Here is a 17,632-nt window from a genome sequence, read left to right as displayed (position 1 = left end):
CTTCCAGGAATACATGGAATTGTGATTGAGGGCCCAGCCTGATCGTTGGTGGATTTCTCGTCATATGTTACAGGTCCGTGCAAAGATTGTGGCGTGTGGGGAATGCACTGCAAAAAACAGGAAGATTTAAGGGTGTAAAAGAGACCTGTCAGAAGTGGGATTTGAACCCACGCCTCCATGAGGAGACCAGAAGTCTCAGTTGCACTGAAGATCAAGCTCTCTTGAGTCTGGCGCCTTAGACCACTCGGCCATCCTTGGCTATGTACAGGTCTGACTCTTCTGTCTGCACTTGCCAATGTTTGCACTTACAGCGTTCACAGCAATGTCACAGGTGTAAAGGCCCCACAATACAACATGGCATGATAAAAAAAAAGCTAGGCACAAGAGCGACCACTGATGGATGCGGATTACTTTGTTTCATCTTGCAAAAGTAAAGGAAGTTTCCCACGGCTCGCTGGGTTCATGGACCGCCTCTTCTTAAGCTTGCATTGAGATAATAAGGTTTTAGAGGGTGCACATAAAAGCAGCTCATGCACAGTGTTTCTGCCCGGTCTCAAACCAGGGACCTTTCGCATGTTAGGCGAACGTGATGACCACTACACTACAGAAACTAACTTGCTGTGTTTTACTGTTAGAGCAAGGTTCCTCTCAAGGATTCTCTCTACTTCTATTCTGCTGTATCAGCAGCCACTCAGAAAGCGAGGAGCAAGTGTGAAAACTGCAGAGATATCAGCCAACATGCTTGCAATTAGACGTATTAAAAATTTACTTATGCAGGCATCGACAGACAAATATCTGATGCCTAAATGCCAGCAAGAACAGCTTGGGAAAGCATCACCTGGGACACACACAGACTAAGCATGAAGGCAGAAAAAGCATGGATATCCGTTTTTCTTCTGAGGTTCAAAATAATTTGTGCAACAATGCGCCGAGTGTAATGAGAAATAGTCAGGCATTGTGAGTTTTGAGTAGGATTCGTATGTTTACCTCTAAAAAAGGGCTCGTCCGGGATTTGAACCCGGGACCTCTCGCACCCTAAGCGAGAATCATACCCCTAGACCAACGAGCCGAGGCACACAAGAGTCACCTTTCGCACCAGCTCCGGGGGATATTGGCAGCGAGTCGGTGAATGCTTCACCCAAAGCAAGCAACTGCACATGCTGCTCTCTTCTGCAATATGGTTGCTGTCTTTTCCATGGCCGTCATCGAACAAGAAATGAAAATGCCTCCATCCTTCAGACATTTTGTTTGCTCTAGGTGTATGCTCTCGGTGAGGACAATAAAACAATTTCTGCTCTCATGCCTTGCTTTCATCAAGTAGGCCCACCCTTCAGTACAAAAGGACGTGCAAACGAATGGCGCAAACTATCGTCACTTCTCTTTTTGAGCTGTCACTGATGCCCCTGGAGCACAGTACGTCACGCTGGCGAGGGATAGACAGCTTCCATTATCTCAGCTTTCCTATAAGTTGAGAGAGTAAATGCAAACAATAAGCTGCTGTTTCTGCCCGGTCTCGAACCAGGGACCTTTCGCGTGTAAAGCGAACATGATAACCACTACACCACAGAAACAGATACTCTGGCAGCAATCTTCTTGGCATGTAGTGGGCTGGAAAGCACAGACCAAGGGCCAATGTCCATGAAGCTCAACGTTGGACCCTCCTTACCCGATCTCTTTCTTTGGAAGAAAGGAACGAGGACCACTTTTATTCCAAAAGGCGATTTTAAAACCATACCTGAAATCACACTAGAAAAACACTTTGAATTTAATGTTCCTACACCGATGGTCCACCCCAGAAAAGCAGTTGCAAAGAAGTCCGGCACTGAAATTCTATACGCCAAAAGTGGGAAACAGCGTGCAGGGAAAGGAACTTTCTCACCACACACGGCGTCTTATAGCATTGAAAAGAAGAAATGGTCCTATATAATAAGCAGCCTAAAAATAATTCCACAGCTTGGGCTCGTCCGGGATTTGAACCCGGGACCTCTCGCACCCGAAGCGAGAATCATACCCCTAGACCAACGAGCCTGATTCCCGAGTCGCCAATTTGAACAATTTCTGATGCGTCTTTCAGAAACAAAGCAGTGCTATTTGGCTGCTCTCTCTCTATGTGAGCCACACAAAGTCATGTTTCTCTCAAGATGTTGTTTTTTTCACTCTTGCAAGGAAGGGATCAGCCGATATCCTAGCTGCCAGTGAGCAGAAAAAAGGCACTGATGAGAACTGCAGGCACTTTCTGGCACTTGTACTTCTCTGCAAGTCCTGGACCCTTGCCCCATAAACTTCCACCCCAGAAGCAAGGGAGGGCCTGCCAATTCTTGCTCCTAAGAAAGAGGCGTTTGATTCTTGGATTTAAACACGCTCACTCCTCGCTCGATCAGGCGAGATCAGGCGAGATTTATATGAGTGGCTCGCAGGACTGAAACACTCACCTGGGAGACCCAGGGTGGCTGAATTCCCAGAATGGTCATTGTTGGGCAAGTCACCTCCTTTCCTCCTGCCTCAATCTAGAATTGGCTGCAAATCACAAGATAGAGTTCAATGTCCATGTGTACTGCCTACTCCCAGCTACCTCTCTGTCTTCCTTATGTAAATTAAAATTCGCAAGGGGTGACCAATGACAATCTGCTCCTCCCACATAACCAGGAAGCCCTGTTGAACATGTCTGCCTCTGTTGTTGCAGGGACAGTGCCTTCTCCGCCCAAAAGGTGGCAGGAGAGCCTCACAACAAAGATAGGATCAACTGCTTAGTGAGAAACCAGCACGGCAGTTAGTGTGATGGAGTGCAAATTTAACGGAAGTTGTGCCTGAGGTGTCCCTTCCAGGAATACATGGAATTGTGATTGAGGGCCCAGCCTGATCGTTGGTGGATTTCTCGTCATATGTTACAGGTCCGTGCAAAGATTGTGGCGTGTGGGGAATGCACTGCAAAAAACAGGAAGATTTAAGGGTGTAAAAGAGACCTGTCAGAAGTGGGATTTGAACCCACGCCTCCATGAGGAGACCAGAAGTCTCAGTTGCACTGAAGATCAAGCTCTCTTGAGTCTGGCGCCTTAGACCACTCGGCCATCCTGACAGCCCTGGCTATGTACAGGTCTGACTCTTCTGTCTGCACTTGCCAATGTTTGCACTTACAGCGTTCACAGCAATGTCACAGGTGTAAAGGCCCCACAATACAACATGGCATGATAAAAAAAAAGCTAGGCACAAGAGCGACCACTGATGGATGCGGATTACTTTGTTTCGTCTTGCAAAAGTAAAGGAAGTTTCCCACGGCTCGCTGGGTTCATGGACCGCCTCTTCTTAAGCTTGCATTGAGATAATAAGGTTTTAGAGGGTGCACATAAAAGCAGCTCATGCACAGTGTTTCTGCCCGGTCTCGAACCGGGGACCTTTCGCGTGTTAGGCGAACGTGATGACCACTACACTACAGAAACTAACTTGCTGTGTTTTACTGTTAGAGCAAGGTTCCTCTCAAGGATTCTCTCTACTTCTATTCTGCTGTATCAGCAGCCACTCAGAAAGCGAGGAGCAAGTGTGAAAACTGCAGAGATATCAGCCAACATGCTTGCAATTAGACGTATTAAAAATTTACTTATGCAGGCATCGACAGACAAATATCTGATGCCTAAATGCCAGCAAGTACAGCTTGGGAAAGCATCACCTGGGACACACAGAGACTAAGCATGAAGGCAGAAAAAGCATGGATATCCGTTTTTCTTCTGAGGTTCAAAATAATTTGTGCAACAATGCGCCGAGTGTAATGAGAAATAGTCAGGCATTGTGAGTTTTGAGTAGGATTCGTATGTTTACCTCTAAAAAAGGGCTCGTCCGGGATTTGAACCCGGGACCTCTCGCACCCTAAGCGAGAATCATACCCCTAGACCAACGAGCCGAGGCACACAAGAGTCACCTTTCGCACCAGCTCCGGGGGTTATTGGCAGCGAGTCGGTGAATGCTTCACCCAAAGCAAGCAACTGCACATGCTGCTCTCTTCTGCAATATGGTTGCTGTCTTTTCCATGGCCGTCATCGAACAAGAAATGAAAATGCCTCCATCCTTCAGACATTTTGTTTGCTCTAGGTGTATGCTCTCGGTGAGGACAATAAAACAATTTCTGCTCTCATGCCTTGCTTTCATCAAGTAGGCCCACCCTTCAGTACAAAAGGACGTGCAAACGAATGGCGCAAACTATCGTCACTTCTCTTTTTGAGCTGTCACTGATGCCCCTGGAGCACAGTACGTCACGCTGGCGAGGGATAGACAGCTTCCATTATCTCAGCTTTCCTATAAGTTGAGAGAGTAAATGCAAACAATAAGCTGCTGTTTCTGCCCGGTCTCGAACCAGGGACCTTTCGCGTGTAAAGCGAACGTGATAACCACTACACCACAGAAACAGATACTCTGGTAGCAATCTTCTTGGCATGTAGTGGGCTGGAAAGCACAGACCAAGGGCCAATGTCCATGAAGCTCAACGTTGGACCCTCCTTACCCGATCTCTTTCTTTGGAAGAAAGGAACGAGGACCACTTTTATTCCAAAAGGCGATTTTAAAACCATACCTGAAATCACACTAGAAAAACACTTTGAATTTAATGTTCCTACACTGATGGTCCACCCCAGAAAAGCAGTTGCAAAGAAGTCCGGCACTGAAATTCTATACGCCAAAAGTGGGAAACAGCGTGCAGGGAAAGGAACTTTCTCACCACACACGGCGTCTTATAGCATTGAAAAGAAGAAATGGTCCTATATAATAAGCAGCCTAAAAATAATTCCACAGCTTGGGCTCGTCCGGGATTTGAACCCGGGACCTCTCGCACCCGAAGTGAGAATCATACCCCTAGACCAACGAGCCTGATTCCCGAGTCGCCAATTTGAACAATTTCTGATGCGTCTTTCAGAAACAAAGCAGTGCTATTTGGCTGCTCTCTCTATATGTGAGCCACACAAAGTCATGTTTCTCTCAAGATGTTGTTTTTTTCACTCTTGCAAGGAAGGGATCAGCCGATATCCTAGCTGCCAGTGAGCAGAAAAAAGGCACTGATGAGAACTGCAGGCACTTTCTGGCACTTGTACTTCTCTGCAAGTCCTGGACCCTTGCCCCATAAACTTCCACCCCAGAAGCAAGGGAGGGCCTGCCAATTCTTGCTCCTAAGAAAGAGGCGTTTGATTCTTGGATTCAAACACGCTCACTCAGCGCTCAATAGGCTCGATCAGGCGAGATTTATATGAGTGGCTCGCAGGACTGAAACACTCACCTGGGAGACCCAGGGTGGCTGAATTCCCAGAATGGTCATTGTTGGGCAAGTCACCTCCTTTCCTCCTGCCTCAATCTAGAATTGGCTGCAAATCACAAGATAGAGCTCAATGTCCGTGTGTACTGCCTACTCCCAGCTACCTCTCTGTCTTCCTTATGTAAATTAAAATTCGCAAGGGGTGACCAATGACAATCTGCTCCTCCCACATAACCAGGAAGCCCTGTTGAACATGTCTGCCTGTGTTGTTGCAGGGACAGTGCCTTCTCCGCCCAAAAGGTGGCAGGAGAGCCTCACAACAAAGATAGGATCAACTGCTTAATGAGAAACCAGCACGGCAGTTAGTGTGATGGAGTGCAAATTTAACGGAAGTTGTGCCTGAGGTGTCCCTTCCAGGAATACATGGAATTGTGATTGAGGGCCCAGCCTGATCGTTGGTGGATTTCTCGTCATATGTTACAGGTCCGTGCAAAGATTGTGGCGTGTGGGGAATGCACTGCAAAAAACAGGAAGATTTAAGGGTGTAAAAGAGACCTGTCAGAAGTGGGATTTGAACCCACGCCTCCATGAGGAGACCAGAAGTCTCAGTTGCACTGAAGATCAAGCTCTCTTGAGTCTGGCGCCTTAGACCACTCGGCCATCCTGACAGCCCTGGCTATGTACAGGTCTGACTCTTCTGTCTGCACTTGCCAATGTTTGCACTTACAGCGTTCACAGCAATGTCACAGGTGTAAAGGCCCCACAATACAACATGGCATGATAAAAAAAAAGCTAGGCACAAGAGCGACCACTGATGGATGCGGATTACTTTGTTTCATCTTGCAAAAGTAAAGGAAGTTTCCCACGGCTCGCTGGGTTCATGGACCGCCTCTTCTTAAGCTTGCATTGAGATAATAAGGTTTTAGAGGGTGCACATAAAAGCAGCTCATGCACAGTGTTTCTGCCCGGTCTCAAACCAGGGACCTTTCGCATGTTAGGCGAACGTGATGACCACTACACTACAGAAACTAACTTGCTGTGTTTTACTGTTAGAGCAAGGTTCCTCTCAAGGATTCTCTCTACTTCTATTCTGCTGTATCAGCAGCCACTCAGAAAGCGAGGAGCAAGTGTGAAAACTGCAGAGATATCAGCCAACATGCTTGCAATTAGACGTATTAAAAATTTACTTATGCAGGCATCGACAGACAAATATCTGATGCCTAAATGCCAGCAAGAACAGCTTGGGAAAGCATCACCTGGGACACACACAGACTAAGCATGAAGGCAGAAAAAGCATGGATATCCGTTTTTCTTCTGAGGTTCAAAATAATTTGTGCAACAATGCGCCGAGTGTAATGAGAAATAGTCAGGCATTGTGAGTTTTGAGTAGGATTCGTATGTTTACCTCTAAAAAAGGGCTCGTCCGGGATTTGAACCCGGGACCTCTCGCACCCTAAGCGAGAATCATACCCCTAGACCAACGAGCCGAGGCACACAAGAGTCACCTTTCGCACCAGCTCCGGGGGATATTGGCAGCGAGTCGGTGAATGCTTCACCCAAAGCAAGCAACTGCACATGCTGCTCTCTTCTGCAATATGGTTGCTGTCTTTTCCATGGCCGTCATCGAACAAGAAATGAAAATGCCTCCATCCTTCAGACATTTTGTTTGCTCTAGGTGTATGCTCTCGGTGAGGACAATAAAACAATTTCTGCTCTCATGCCTTGCTTTCATCAAGTAGGCCCACCCTTCAGTACAAAAGGACGTGCAAACGAATGGCGCAAACTATCGTCACTTCTCTTTTTGAGCTGTCACTGATGCCCCTGGAGCACAGTACGTCACGCTGGCGAGGGATAGACAGCTTCCATTATCTCAGCTTTCCTATAAGTTGAGAGAGTAAATGCAAACAATAAGCTGCTGTTTCTGCCCGGTCTCGAACCAGGGACCTTTCGCGTGTAAAGCGAACATGATAACCACTACACCACAGAAACAAATACTCTGGCAGCAATCTTCTTGGCATGTAGTGGGCTGGAAAGCACAGACCAAGGGCCAATGTCCATGAAGCTCAACGTTGGACCCTCCTTACCCGATCTCTTTCTTTGGAAGAAAGGAACGAGGACCACTTTTATTCCAAAAGGCGATTTTAAAACCATACCTGAAATCACACTAGAAAAACACTTTGAATTTAATGTTCCTACACTGATGGTCCACCCCAGAAAAGCAGTTGCAAAGAAGTCCGGCACTGAAATTCTATACGCCAAAAGTGGGAAACAGCGTGCAGGGAAAGGAACTTTCTCACCACACACGGCGTCTTATAGCATTGAAAAGAAGAAATGGTCCTATATAATAAGCAGCCTAAAAATAATTCCACAGCTTGGGCTCGTCCGGGATTTGAACCCGGGACCTCTCGCACCCGAAGCGAGAATCATACCCCTAGACCAACGAGCCTGATTCCCGAGTCGCCAATTTGAACAATTTCTGATGCGTCTTTCAGAAACAAAGCAGTGCTATTTGGCTGCTCTCTCTCTATGTGAGCCACACAAAGTCATGTTTCTCTCAAGATGTTGTTTTTTTCACTCTTGCAAGGAAGGGATCAGCCGATATCCTAGCTGCCAGTGAGCAGAAAAAAGGCACTGATGAGAACTGCAGGCACTTTCTGGCACTTGTACTTCTCTGCAAGTCCTGGACCCTTGCCCCATAAACTTCCACCCCAGAAGCAAGGGAGGGCCTGCCAATTCTTGCTCCTAAGAAAGAGGCGTTTGATTCTTGGATTTAAACACGCTCACTCAGCGCTCGATCAGGCGAGATCAGGCGAGATTTATATGAGTGGCTCGCAGGACTGAAACACTCACCTGGGAGACCCAGGGTGGCTGAATTCCCAGAATGGTCATTGTTGGGCAAGTCACCTCCTTTCCTCCTGCCTCAATCTAGAATTGGCTGCAAATCACAAGATAGAGTTCAATGTCCATGTGTACTGCCTACTCCCAGCTACCTCTCTGTCTTCCTTATGTAAATTAAAATTCGCAAGGGGTGACCAATGACAATCTGCTCCTCCCACATAACCAGGAAGCCCTGTTGAACATGTCTGCCTCTGTTGTTGCAGGGACAGTGCCTTCTCCGCCCAAAAGGTGGCAGGAGAGCCTCACAACAAAGATAGGATCAACTGCTTAGTGAGAAACCAGCACGGCAGTTAGTGTGATGGAGTGCAAATTTAACGGAAGTTGTGCCTGAGGTGTCCCTTCCAGGAATACATGGAATTGTGATTGAGGGCCCAGCCTGATCGTTGGTGGATTTCTCGTCATATGTTACAGGTCCGTGCAAAGATTGTGGCGTGTGGGGAATGCACTGCAAAAAACAGGAAGATTTAAGGGTGTAAAAGAGACCTGTCAGAAGTGGGATTTGAACCCACGCCTCCATGAGGAGACCAGAAGTCTCAGTTGCACTGAAGATCAAGCTCTCTTGAGTCTGGCGCCTTAGACCACTCGGCCATCCTGACAGCCCTGGCTATGTACAGGTCTGACTCTTCTGTCTGCACTTGCCAATGTTTGCACTTACAGCGTTCACAGCAATGTCACAGGTGTAAAGGCCCCACAATACAACATGGCATGATAAAAAAAAAGCTAGGCACAAGAGCGACCACTGATGGATGCGGATTACTTTGTTTCGTCTTGCAAAAGTAAAGGAAGTTTCCCACGGCTCGCTGGGTTCATGGACCGCCTCTTCTTAAGCTTGCATTGAGATAATAAGGTTTTAGAGGGTGCACATAAAAGCAGCTCATGCACAGTGTTTCTGCCCGGTCTCGAACCGGGGACCTTTCGCGTGTTAGGCGAACGTGATGACCACTACACTACAGAAACTAACTTGCTGTGTTTTACTGTTAGAGCAAGGTTCCTCTCAAGGATTCTCTCTACTTCTATTCTGCTGTATCAGCAGCCACTCAGAAAGCGAGGAGCAAGTGTGAAAACTGCAGAGATATCAGCCAACATGCTTGCAATTAGACGTATTAAAAATTTACTTATGCAGGCATCGACAGACAAATATCTGATGCCTAAATGCCAGCAAGTACAGCTTGGGAAAGCATCACCTGGGACACACACAGACTAAGCATGAAGGCAGAAAAAGCATGGATATCCGTTTTTCTTCTGAGGTTCAAAATAATTTGTGCAACAATGCGCCGAGTGTAATGAGAAATAGTCAGGCATTGTGAGTTTTGAGTAGGATTCGTATGTTTACCTCTAAAAAAGGGCTTGTCCGGGATTTGAACCCGGGACCTCTCGCACCCTAAGCGAGAATCATACCCCTAGACCAACGAGCCGAGGCACACAAGAGTCACCTTTCGCACCAGCTCCGGGGGTTATTGGCAGCGAGTCGGTGAATGCTTCACCCAAAGCAAGCAACTGCACATGCTGCTCTCTTCTGCAATATGGTTGCTGTCTTTTCCATGGCCGTCATCGAACAAGAAATGAAAATGCCTCCATCCTTCAGACATTTTGTTTGCTCTAGGTGTATGCTCTCGGTGAGGACAATAAAACAATTTCTGCTCTCATGCCTTGCTTTCATCAAGTAGGCCCACCCTTCAGTACAAAAGGACGTGCAAACGAATGGCGCAAACTATCGTCACTTCTCTTTTTGAGCTGTCACTGATGCCCCTGGAGCACAGTACGTCACGCTGGCGAGGGATAGACAGCTTCCATTATCTCAGCTTTCCTATAAGTTGAGAGAGTAAATGCAAACAATAAGCTGCTGTTTCTGCCCAGTCTCGAACCAGGGACCTTTCGCGTGTAAAGCGAACGTGATAACCACTACACCACAGAAACAGATACTCTGGTAGCAATCTTCTTGGCATGTAGTGGGCTGGAAAGCACAGACCAAGGGCCAATGTCCATGAAGCTCAACGTTGGACCCTCCTTACCCGATCTCTTTCTTTGGAAGAAAGGAACGAGGACCACTTTTATTCCAAAAGGCGATTTTAAAACCATACCTGAAATCACACTAGAAAAACACTTTGAATTTAATGTTCCTACACTGATGGTCCACCCCAGAAAAGCAGTTGCAAAGAAGTCCGGCACTGAAATTCTATACGCCAAAAGTGGGAAACAGCGTGCAGGGAAAGGAACTTTCTCACCACACACGGCGTCTTATAGCATTGAAAAGAAGAAATGGTCCTATATAATAAGCAGCCTAAAAATAATTCCACAGCTTGGGCTCGTCCGGGATTTGAACCCGGGACCTCTCGCACCCGAAGTAAGAATCATACCCCTAGACCAACGAGCCTGATTCCCGAGTCGGCAATTTGAACAATTTCTGATGCGTCTTTCAGAAACAAAGCAGTGCTATTTGGCTGCTCTCTCTCTATGTGAGCCACACAAAGTCATGTTTCTCTCAAGATGTTGTTTTTTTCACTCTTGCAAGGAAGGGATCAGCCGATATCCTAGCTGCCAGTGAGCAGAAAAAAGGCACTGATGAGAACTGCAGGCACTTTCTGGCACTTGTACTTCTCTGCAAGTCCTGGACCCTTGCCCCATAAACTTCCACCCCAGAAGCAAGGGAGGGCCTGCCAATTCTTGCTCCTAAGAAAGAGGCGTTTGATTCTTGGATTCAAACACGCTCACTCAGCGCTCAATTAGGCTCGATCAGGCGAGATTTATATGAGTGGCTCGCAGGACTGAAACACTCACCTGGGAGACCCAGGGTGGCTGAATTCCCAGAATGGTCATTGTTGGGCAAGTCACCTCCTTTCCTCCTGCCTCAATCTAGAATTGGCTGCAAATCACAAGATAGAGCTCAATGTCCGTGTGTACTGCCTACTCCCAGCTACCTCTCTGTCTTCCTTATGTAAATTAAAATTCGCAAGGGGTGACCAATGACAATCTGCTCCTCCCACATAACCAGGAAGCCCTGTTGAACATGTCTGCCTGTGTTGTTGCAGGGACAGTGCCTTCTCCGCCCAAAAGGTGGCAGGAGAGCCTCACAACAAAGATAGGATCAACTGCTTAATGAGAAACCAGCACGGCAGTTAGTGTGATGGAGTGCAAATTTAACGGAAGTTGTGCCTGAGGTGTCCCTTCCAGGAATACATGGAATTGTGATTGAGGGCCCAGCCTGATCGTTGGTGGATTTCTCGTCATATGTTACAGGTCCGTGCAAAGATTGTGGCGTGTGGGGAATGCACTGCAAAAAACAGGAAGATTTAAGGGTGTAAAAGAGACCTGTCAGAAGTGGGATTTGAACCCACGCCTCCATGAGGAGACCAGAAGTCTCAGTTGCACTGAAGATCAAGCTCTCTTGAGTCTGGCGCCTTAGACCACTCGGCCATCCTGACAGCCCTGGCTATGTACAGGTCTGACTCTTCTGTCTGCACTTGCCAATGTTTGCACTTACAGCGTTCACAGCAATGTCACAGGTGTAAAGGCCCCACAATACAACATGGCATGATAAAAAAAAAGCTAGGCACAAGAGCGACCACTGATGGATGCGGATTACTTTGTTTCATCTTGCAAAAGTAAAGGAAGTTTCCCACGGCTCGCTGGGTTCATGGACCGCCTCTTCTTAAGCTTGCATTGAGATAATAAGGTTTTAGAGGGTGCACATAAAAGCAGCTCATGCACAGTGTTTCTGCCCGGTCTCAAACCAGGGACCTTTCGCATGTTAGGCGAACGTGATGACCACTACACTACAGAAACTAACTTGCTGTGTTTTACTGTTAGAGCAAGGTTCCTCTCAAGGATTCTCTCTACTTCTATTCTGCTGTATCAGCAGCCACTCAGAAAGCGAGGAGCAAGTGTGAAAACTGCAGAGATATCAGCCAACATGCTTGCAATTAGACGTATTAAAAATTTACTTATGCAGGCATCGACAGACAAATATCTGATGCCTAAATGCCAGCAAGAACAGCTTGGGAAAGCATCACCTGGGACACACACAGACTAAGCATGAAGGCAGAAAAAGCATGGATATCCGTTTTTCTTCTGAGGTTCAAAATAACTTGTGCAACAATGCGCCGAGTGTAATGAGAAATAGTCAGGCATTGTGAGTTTTGAGTAGGATTCGTATGTTTACCTCTAAAAAAGGGCTCGTCCGGGATTTGAACCCGGGACCTCTCGCACCCTAAGCGAGAATCATACCCCTAGACCAACGAGCCGAGGCACACAAGAGTCACCTTTCGCACCAGCTCCGGGGGATATTGGCAGCGAGTCGGTGAATGCTTCACCCAAAGCAAGCAACTGCACATGCTGCTCTCTTCTGCAATATGGTTGCTGTCTTTTCCATGGCCGTCATCGAACAAGAAATGAAAATGCCTCCATCCTTCAGACATTTTGTTTGCTCTAGGTGTATGCTCTCGGTGAGGACAATAAAACAATTTCTGCTCTCATGCCTTGCTTTCATCAAGTAGGCCCACCCTTCAGTACAAAAGGACGTGCAAACGAATGGCGCAAACTATCGTCACTTCTCTTTTTGAGCTGTCACTGATGCCCCTGGAGCACAGTACGTCACGCTGGCGAGGGATAGACAGCTTCCATTATCTCAGCTTTCCTATAAGTTGAGAGAGTAAATGCAAACAATAAGCTGCTGTTTCTGCCCGGTCTCGAACCAGGGACCTTTCGCGTGTAAAGCGAACATGATAACCACTACACCACAGAAACAGATACTCTGGCAGCAATCTTCTTGGCATGTAGTGGGCTGGAAAGCACAGACCAAGGGCCAATGTCCATGAAGCTCAACGTTGGACCCTCCTTACCCGATCTCTTTCTTTGGAAGAAAGGAACGAGGACCACTTTTATTCCAAAAGGCGATTTTAAAACCATACCTGAAATCACACTAGAAAAACACTTTGAATTTAATGTTCCTACACTGATGGTCCACCCCAGAAAAGCAGTTGCAAAGAAGTCCGGCACTGAAATTCTATACGCCAAAAGTGGGAAACAGCGTGCAGGGAAAGGAACTTTCTCACCACACACGGCGTCTTATAGCATTGAAAAGAAGAAATGGTCCTATATAATAAGCAGCCTAAAAATAATTCCACAGCTTGGGCTCGTCCGGGATTTGAACCCGGGACCTCTCGCACCCGAAGCGAGAATCATACCCCTAGACCAACGAGCCTGATTCCCGAGTCGCCAATTTGAACAATTTCTGATGCGTCTTTCAGAAACAAAGCAGTGCTATTTGGCTGCTCTCTCTCTATGTGAGCCACACAAAGTCATGTTTCTCTCAAGATGTTGTTTTTTTCACTCTTGCAAGGAAGGGATCAGCCGATATCCTAGCTGCCAGTGAGCAGAAAAAAGGCACTGATGAGAACTGCAGGCACTTTCTGGCACTTGTACTTCTCTGCAAGTCCTGGACCCTTGCCCCATAAACTTCCACCCCAGAAGCAAGGGAGGGCCTGCCAATTCTTGCTCCTAAGAAAGAGGCGTTTGATTCTTGGATTTAAACACGCTCACTCAGCGCTCGATCAGGCGAGATTTATATGAGTGGCTCGCAGGACTGAAACACTCACCTGGGAGACCCAGGGTGGCTGAATTCCCAGAATGGTCATTGTTGGGCAAGTCACCTCCTTTCCTCCTGCCTCAATCTAGAATTGGCTGCAAATCACAAGATAGAGTTCAATGTCCATGTGTACTGCCTACTCCCAGCTACCTCTCTGTCTTCCTTATGTAAATTAAAATTCGCAAGGGGTGACCAATGACAATCTGCTCCTCCCACATAACCAGGAAGCCCTGTTGAACATGTCTGCCTGTGTTGTTGCAGGGACAGTGCCTTCTCCGCCCAAAAGGTGGCAGGAGAGCCTCACAACAAAGATAGGATCAACTGCTTAATGAGAAACCAGCACGGCAGTTAGTGTGATGGAGTGCAAATTTAACGGAAGTTGTGCCTGAGGTGTCCCTTCCAGGAATACATGGAATTGTGATTGAGGGCCCAGCCTGATCGTTGGTGGATTTCTCGTCATATGTTACAGGTCCGTGCAAAGATTGTGGCGTGTGGGGAATGCACTGCAAAAAACAGGAAGATTTAAGGGTGTAAAAGAGACCTGTCAGAAGTGGGATTTGAACCCACGCCTCCATGAGGAGACCAGAAGTCTCAGTTGCACTGAAGATCAAGCTCTCTTGAGTCTGGCGCCTTAGACCACTCGGCCATCCTGACAGCCCTGGCTATGTACAGGTCTGACTCTTCTGTCTGCACTTGCCAATGTTTGCACTTACAGCGTTCACAGCAATGTCACAGGTGTAAAGGCCCCACAATACAACATGGCATGATAAAAAAAAAGCTAGGCACAAGAGCGACCACTGATGGATGCGGATTACTTTGTTTCGTCTTGCAAAAGTAAAGGAAGTTTCCCACGGCTCGCTGGGTTCATGGACCGCCTCTTCTTAAGCTTGCATTGAGATAATAAGGTTTTAGAGGGTGCACATAAAAGCAGCTCATGCACAGTGTTTCTGCCCGGTCTCGAACCGGGGACCTTTCGCGTGTTAGGCGAACGTGATGACCACTACACTACAGAAACTAACTTGCTGTGTTTTACTGTTAGAGCAAGGTTCCTCTCAAGGATTCTCTCTACTTCTATTCTGCTTTATCAGCAGCCACTCAGAAAGCGAGGAGCAAGTGTGAAAACTGCAGAGATATCAGCCAACATGCTTGCAATTAGACGTATTAAAAATTTACTTATGCAGGCATCGACAGACAAATATCTGATGCCTAAATGCCAGCAAGTACAGCTTGGGAAAGCATCATCTGGGACACACACAGACTAAGCATGAAGGCAGAAAAAGCATGGATATCCGTTTTTCTTCTGAGGTTCAAAATAATTTGTGCAACAATGCGCCGAGTGTAATGAGAAATAGTCAGGCATTGTGAGTTTTGAGTAGGATTCGTATGTTTACCTCTAAAAAAGGGCTCGTCCGGGATTTGAACCCGGGACCTCTCGCACCCTAAGCGAGAATCATACCCCTAGACCAACGAGCCGAGGCACACAAGAGTCACCTTTCGCACCAGCTCCGGGGGTTATTGGCAGCGAGTCGGTGAATGCTTCACCCAAAGCAAGCAACTGCACATGCTGCTCTCTTCTGCAATATGGTTGCTGTCTTTTCCATGGCCGTCATCGAACAAGAAATGAAAATGCCTCCATCCTTCAGACATTTTGTTTGCTCTAGGTGTATGCTCTCGGTGAGGACAATAAAACAATTTCTGCTCTCATGCCTTGCTTTCATCAAGTAGGCCCACCCTTCAGTACAAAAGGACGTGCAAACGAATGGCGCAAACTATCGTCACTTCTCTTTTTGAGCTGTCACTGATGCCCCTGGAGCACAGTACGTCACGCTGGCGAGGGATAGACAGCTTCCATTATCTCAGCTTTCCTATAAGTTGTGAGAGTAAATGCAAACAATAAGCTGCTGTTTCTGCCCGGTCTCGAACCAGGGACCTTTCGCGTGTAAAGCGAACATGATAACCACTACACCACAGAAACAAATACTCTGGCAGCAATCTTCTTGGCATGTAGTGGGCTGGAAAGCACAGACCAAGGGCCAATGTCCATGAAGCTCAACGTTGGACCCTCCTTACCCGATCTCTTTCTTTGGAAGAAAGGAACGAGGACCACTTTTATTCCAAAAGGCGATTTTAAAACCATACCTGAAATCACACTAGAAAAACACTTTGAATTTAATGTTCCTACACTGATGGTCCACCCCAGAAAAGCAGTTGCAAAGAAGTCCGGCACTGAAATTCTATACGCCAAAAGTGGGAAACAGCGTGCAGCGAAAGGAACTTTCTCACCACACACGGCGTCTTATAGCATTGAAAAGAAGAAATGGTCCTATATAATAAGCAGCCTAAAAATAATTCCACAGCTTGGGCTCGTCCGGGATTTGAACCCGGGACCTCTCGCACCCGAAGCGAGAATCATACCCCTAGACCAACGAGCCTGATTCCCGAGTCGGCAATTTGAACAATTTCTGATGCGTCTTTCAGAAACAAAGCAGTGCTATTTGGCTGCTCTCTCTCTATGTGAGCCACACAAAGTCATGTTTCTCTCAAGATGTTGTTTTTTTCACTCTTGCAAGGAAGGGATCAGCCGATATCCTAGCTGCCAGTGAGCAGAAAAAAGGCACTGATGAGAACTGCAGGCACTTTCTGGCACTTGTACTTCTCTGCAAGTCCTGGACCCTTGCCCCATAAACTTCCACCCCAGAAGCAAGGGAGGGCCTGCCAATTCTTGCTCCTAAGAAAGAGGCGTTTGATTCTTGGATTTAAACACGCTCACTCAGCGCTCGATCAGGCGAGATCAGGCGAGATTTATATGAGTGGCTCGCAGGACTGAAACACTCACCTGGGAGACCCAGGGTGGCTGAATTCCCAGAATGGTCATTGTTGGGCAAGTCACCTCCTTTCCTCCTGCCTCAATCTAGAATTGGCTGCAAATCACAAGATAGAGTTCAATGTCCATGTGTACTGCCTACTCCCAGCTACCTCTCTGTCTTCCTTATGTAAATTAAAATTCGCAAGGGGTGACCAATGACAATCTGCTCCTCCCACATAACCAGGAAGCCCTGTTGAACATGTCTGCCTCTGTTGTTGCAGGGACAGTGCCTTCTCCGCCCAAAAGGTGGCAGGAGAGCCTCACAACAAAGATAGGATCAACTGCTTAGTGAGAAACCAGCACGGCAGTTAGTGTGATGGAGTGCAAATTTAACGGAAGTTGTGCCTGAGGTGTCCCTTCCAGGAATACATGGAATTGTGATTGAGGGCCCAGCCTGATCGTTGGTGGATTTCTCGTCATATGTTACAGGTCCGTGCAAAGATTGTGGCGTGTGGGGAATGCACTGCAAAAAACAGGAAGATTTAAGGGTGTAAAAGAGACCTGTCAGAAGTGGGATTTGAACCCACGCCTCCATGAGGAGACCAGAAGTCTCAGTTGCACTGAAGATCAAGCTCTCTTGAGTCTGGCGCCTTAGACCACTCGGCCATCCTGACAGCCCTGGCTATGTACAGGTCTGACTCTTCTGTCTGTACTTGCCAATGTTTGCACTTACAGCGTTCACAGCAATGTCACAGGTGTAAAGGCCCCACAATACAACATGGCATGATAAAAAAAAAGCTAGGCACAAGAGCGACCACTGATGGATGCGGATTACTTTGTTTCGTCTTGCAAAAGTAAAGGAAGTTTCCCACGGCTCGCTGGGTTCATGGACCGCCTCTTCTTAAGCTTGCATTGAGATAATAAGGTTTTAGAGGGTGCACATAAAAGCAGCTCATGCACAGTGTTTCTGCCCGGTCTCGAACCGGGGACCTTTCGCGTGTTAGGCGAACGTGATGACCACTACACTACCGAAACTAACTTGCTGTGTTTTACTGTTAGAGCAAGGTTCCTCTCAAGGATTCTCTCTACTTCTATTCTGCTGTATCAGCAG

General features: G+C 47.2%; 28 non-coding genes across 28 annotated transcripts; all 28 read right to left on the bottom strand.

Moving 5' to 3' along the window:
* Positions 1-538: 538 nt before the first annotated feature.
* On the bottom strand, positions 539-611 carry TRNAV-AAC (transfer RNA valine (anticodon AAC)). The gene has a single exon. It is a non-coding gene; the product is annotated as a tRNA-Val (tRNA).
* Positions 612-997: 386 nt separating this feature from the next.
* TRNAP-AGG (transfer RNA proline (anticodon AGG)) lies at positions 998-1,069 on the bottom strand. The gene has a single exon. It is a non-coding gene; the product is annotated as a tRNA-Pro (tRNA).
* A 429-nt stretch (positions 1,070-1,498) lies between these two features.
* TRNAV-UAC (transfer RNA valine (anticodon UAC)) lies at positions 1,499-1,571 on the bottom strand. Its single transcript has one exon. It is a non-coding gene; the product is annotated as a tRNA-Val (tRNA).
* Positions 1,572-1,956: 385 nt separating this feature from the next.
* On the bottom strand, positions 1,957-2,028 carry TRNAP-CGG (transfer RNA proline (anticodon CGG)). Its single transcript has one exon. It is a non-coding gene; the product is annotated as a tRNA-Pro (tRNA).
* A 936-nt stretch (positions 2,029-2,964) lies between these two features.
* Positions 2,965-3,076, bottom strand: TRNAL-CAA (transfer RNA leucine (anticodon CAA)). The gene is made up of 2 exons: positions 3,039-3,076; positions 2,965-3,010 (listed from the first exon to the last, which is right to left on the bottom strand). It is a non-coding gene; the product is annotated as a tRNA-Leu (tRNA).
* Positions 3,077-3,364: 288 nt separating this feature from the next.
* TRNAV-AAC (transfer RNA valine (anticodon AAC)) lies at positions 3,365-3,437 on the bottom strand. Its single transcript has one exon. It is a non-coding gene; the product is annotated as a tRNA-Val (tRNA).
* A 386-nt stretch (positions 3,438-3,823) lies between these two features.
* Positions 3,824-3,895, bottom strand: TRNAP-AGG (transfer RNA proline (anticodon AGG)). Its single transcript has one exon. It is a non-coding gene; the product is annotated as a tRNA-Pro (tRNA).
* Positions 3,896-4,324: 429 nt separating this feature from the next.
* Positions 4,325-4,397, bottom strand: TRNAV-UAC (transfer RNA valine (anticodon UAC)). Its single transcript has one exon. It is a non-coding gene; the product is annotated as a tRNA-Val (tRNA).
* A 385-nt stretch (positions 4,398-4,782) lies between these two features.
* Positions 4,783-4,854, bottom strand: TRNAP-CGG (transfer RNA proline (anticodon CGG)). Its single transcript has one exon. It is a non-coding gene; the product is annotated as a tRNA-Pro (tRNA).
* A 935-nt stretch (positions 4,855-5,789) lies between these two features.
* Positions 5,790-5,901, bottom strand: TRNAL-CAA (transfer RNA leucine (anticodon CAA)). Its single transcript has 2 exons — positions 5,864-5,901; positions 5,790-5,835 (listed from the first exon to the last, which is right to left on the bottom strand). It is a non-coding gene; the product is annotated as a tRNA-Leu (tRNA).
* A 288-nt stretch (positions 5,902-6,189) lies between these two features.
* Positions 6,190-6,262, bottom strand: TRNAV-AAC (transfer RNA valine (anticodon AAC)). Its single transcript has one exon. It is a non-coding gene; the product is annotated as a tRNA-Val (tRNA).
* Positions 6,263-6,648: 386 nt separating this feature from the next.
* Positions 6,649-6,720, bottom strand: TRNAP-AGG (transfer RNA proline (anticodon AGG)). The gene has a single exon. It is a non-coding gene; the product is annotated as a tRNA-Pro (tRNA).
* Positions 6,721-7,149: 429 nt separating this feature from the next.
* On the bottom strand, positions 7,150-7,222 carry TRNAV-UAC (transfer RNA valine (anticodon UAC)). Its single transcript has one exon. It is a non-coding gene; the product is annotated as a tRNA-Val (tRNA).
* A 385-nt stretch (positions 7,223-7,607) lies between these two features.
* TRNAP-CGG (transfer RNA proline (anticodon CGG)) lies at positions 7,608-7,679 on the bottom strand. Its single transcript has one exon. It is a non-coding gene; the product is annotated as a tRNA-Pro (tRNA).
* Positions 7,680-8,615: 936 nt separating this feature from the next.
* TRNAL-CAA (transfer RNA leucine (anticodon CAA)) lies at positions 8,616-8,727 on the bottom strand. The gene is made up of 2 exons: positions 8,690-8,727; positions 8,616-8,661 (listed from the first exon to the last, which is right to left on the bottom strand). It is a non-coding gene; the product is annotated as a tRNA-Leu (tRNA).
* A 288-nt stretch (positions 8,728-9,015) lies between these two features.
* Positions 9,016-9,088, bottom strand: TRNAV-AAC (transfer RNA valine (anticodon AAC)). Its single transcript has one exon. It is a non-coding gene; the product is annotated as a tRNA-Val (tRNA).
* Positions 9,089-9,975: 887 nt separating this feature from the next.
* On the bottom strand, positions 9,976-10,048 carry TRNAV-UAC (transfer RNA valine (anticodon UAC)). Its single transcript has one exon. It is a non-coding gene; the product is annotated as a tRNA-Val (tRNA).
* Positions 10,049-11,441: 1,393 nt separating this feature from the next.
* TRNAL-CAA (transfer RNA leucine (anticodon CAA)) lies at positions 11,442-11,553 on the bottom strand. Its single transcript has 2 exons — positions 11,516-11,553; positions 11,442-11,487 (listed from the first exon to the last, which is right to left on the bottom strand). It is a non-coding gene; the product is annotated as a tRNA-Leu (tRNA).
* A 288-nt stretch (positions 11,554-11,841) lies between these two features.
* On the bottom strand, positions 11,842-11,914 carry TRNAV-AAC (transfer RNA valine (anticodon AAC)). Its single transcript has one exon. It is a non-coding gene; the product is annotated as a tRNA-Val (tRNA).
* A 386-nt stretch (positions 11,915-12,300) lies between these two features.
* Positions 12,301-12,372, bottom strand: TRNAP-AGG (transfer RNA proline (anticodon AGG)). The gene has a single exon. It is a non-coding gene; the product is annotated as a tRNA-Pro (tRNA).
* Positions 12,373-12,801: 429 nt separating this feature from the next.
* Positions 12,802-12,874, bottom strand: TRNAV-UAC (transfer RNA valine (anticodon UAC)). Its single transcript has one exon. It is a non-coding gene; the product is annotated as a tRNA-Val (tRNA).
* A 385-nt stretch (positions 12,875-13,259) lies between these two features.
* On the bottom strand, positions 13,260-13,331 carry TRNAP-CGG (transfer RNA proline (anticodon CGG)). Its single transcript has one exon. It is a non-coding gene; the product is annotated as a tRNA-Pro (tRNA).
* A 926-nt stretch (positions 13,332-14,257) lies between these two features.
* Positions 14,258-14,369, bottom strand: TRNAL-CAA (transfer RNA leucine (anticodon CAA)). Its single transcript has 2 exons — positions 14,332-14,369; positions 14,258-14,303 (listed from the first exon to the last, which is right to left on the bottom strand). It is a non-coding gene; the product is annotated as a tRNA-Leu (tRNA).
* A 288-nt stretch (positions 14,370-14,657) lies between these two features.
* Positions 14,658-14,730, bottom strand: TRNAV-AAC (transfer RNA valine (anticodon AAC)). Its single transcript has one exon. It is a non-coding gene; the product is annotated as a tRNA-Val (tRNA).
* A 386-nt stretch (positions 14,731-15,116) lies between these two features.
* Positions 15,117-15,188, bottom strand: TRNAP-AGG (transfer RNA proline (anticodon AGG)). The gene has a single exon. It is a non-coding gene; the product is annotated as a tRNA-Pro (tRNA).
* Positions 15,189-15,617: 429 nt separating this feature from the next.
* TRNAV-UAC (transfer RNA valine (anticodon UAC)) lies at positions 15,618-15,690 on the bottom strand. The gene has a single exon. It is a non-coding gene; the product is annotated as a tRNA-Val (tRNA).
* Positions 15,691-16,075: 385 nt separating this feature from the next.
* TRNAP-CGG (transfer RNA proline (anticodon CGG)) lies at positions 16,076-16,147 on the bottom strand. Its single transcript has one exon. It is a non-coding gene; the product is annotated as a tRNA-Pro (tRNA).
* Positions 16,148-17,083: 936 nt separating this feature from the next.
* TRNAL-CAA (transfer RNA leucine (anticodon CAA)) lies at positions 17,084-17,195 on the bottom strand. The gene is made up of 2 exons: positions 17,158-17,195; positions 17,084-17,129 (listed from the first exon to the last, which is right to left on the bottom strand). It is a non-coding gene; the product is annotated as a tRNA-Leu (tRNA).
* Between the last annotated feature and the right edge of the window lie 437 nt (positions 17,196-17,632).

The sequence above is a fragment of the Triturus cristatus genome, chromosome 10, assembly GCF_964204655.1.
Source record: "Triturus cristatus chromosome 10, aTriCri1.1, whole genome shotgun sequence".
Taxonomy (NCBI): domain Eukaryota; kingdom Metazoa; phylum Chordata; class Amphibia; order Caudata; family Salamandridae; genus Triturus; species Triturus cristatus.
The sequence above is the reverse complement of the archived record's forward strand: the minus strand, read 5'-3'. Positions and strand labels throughout refer to the sequence as shown.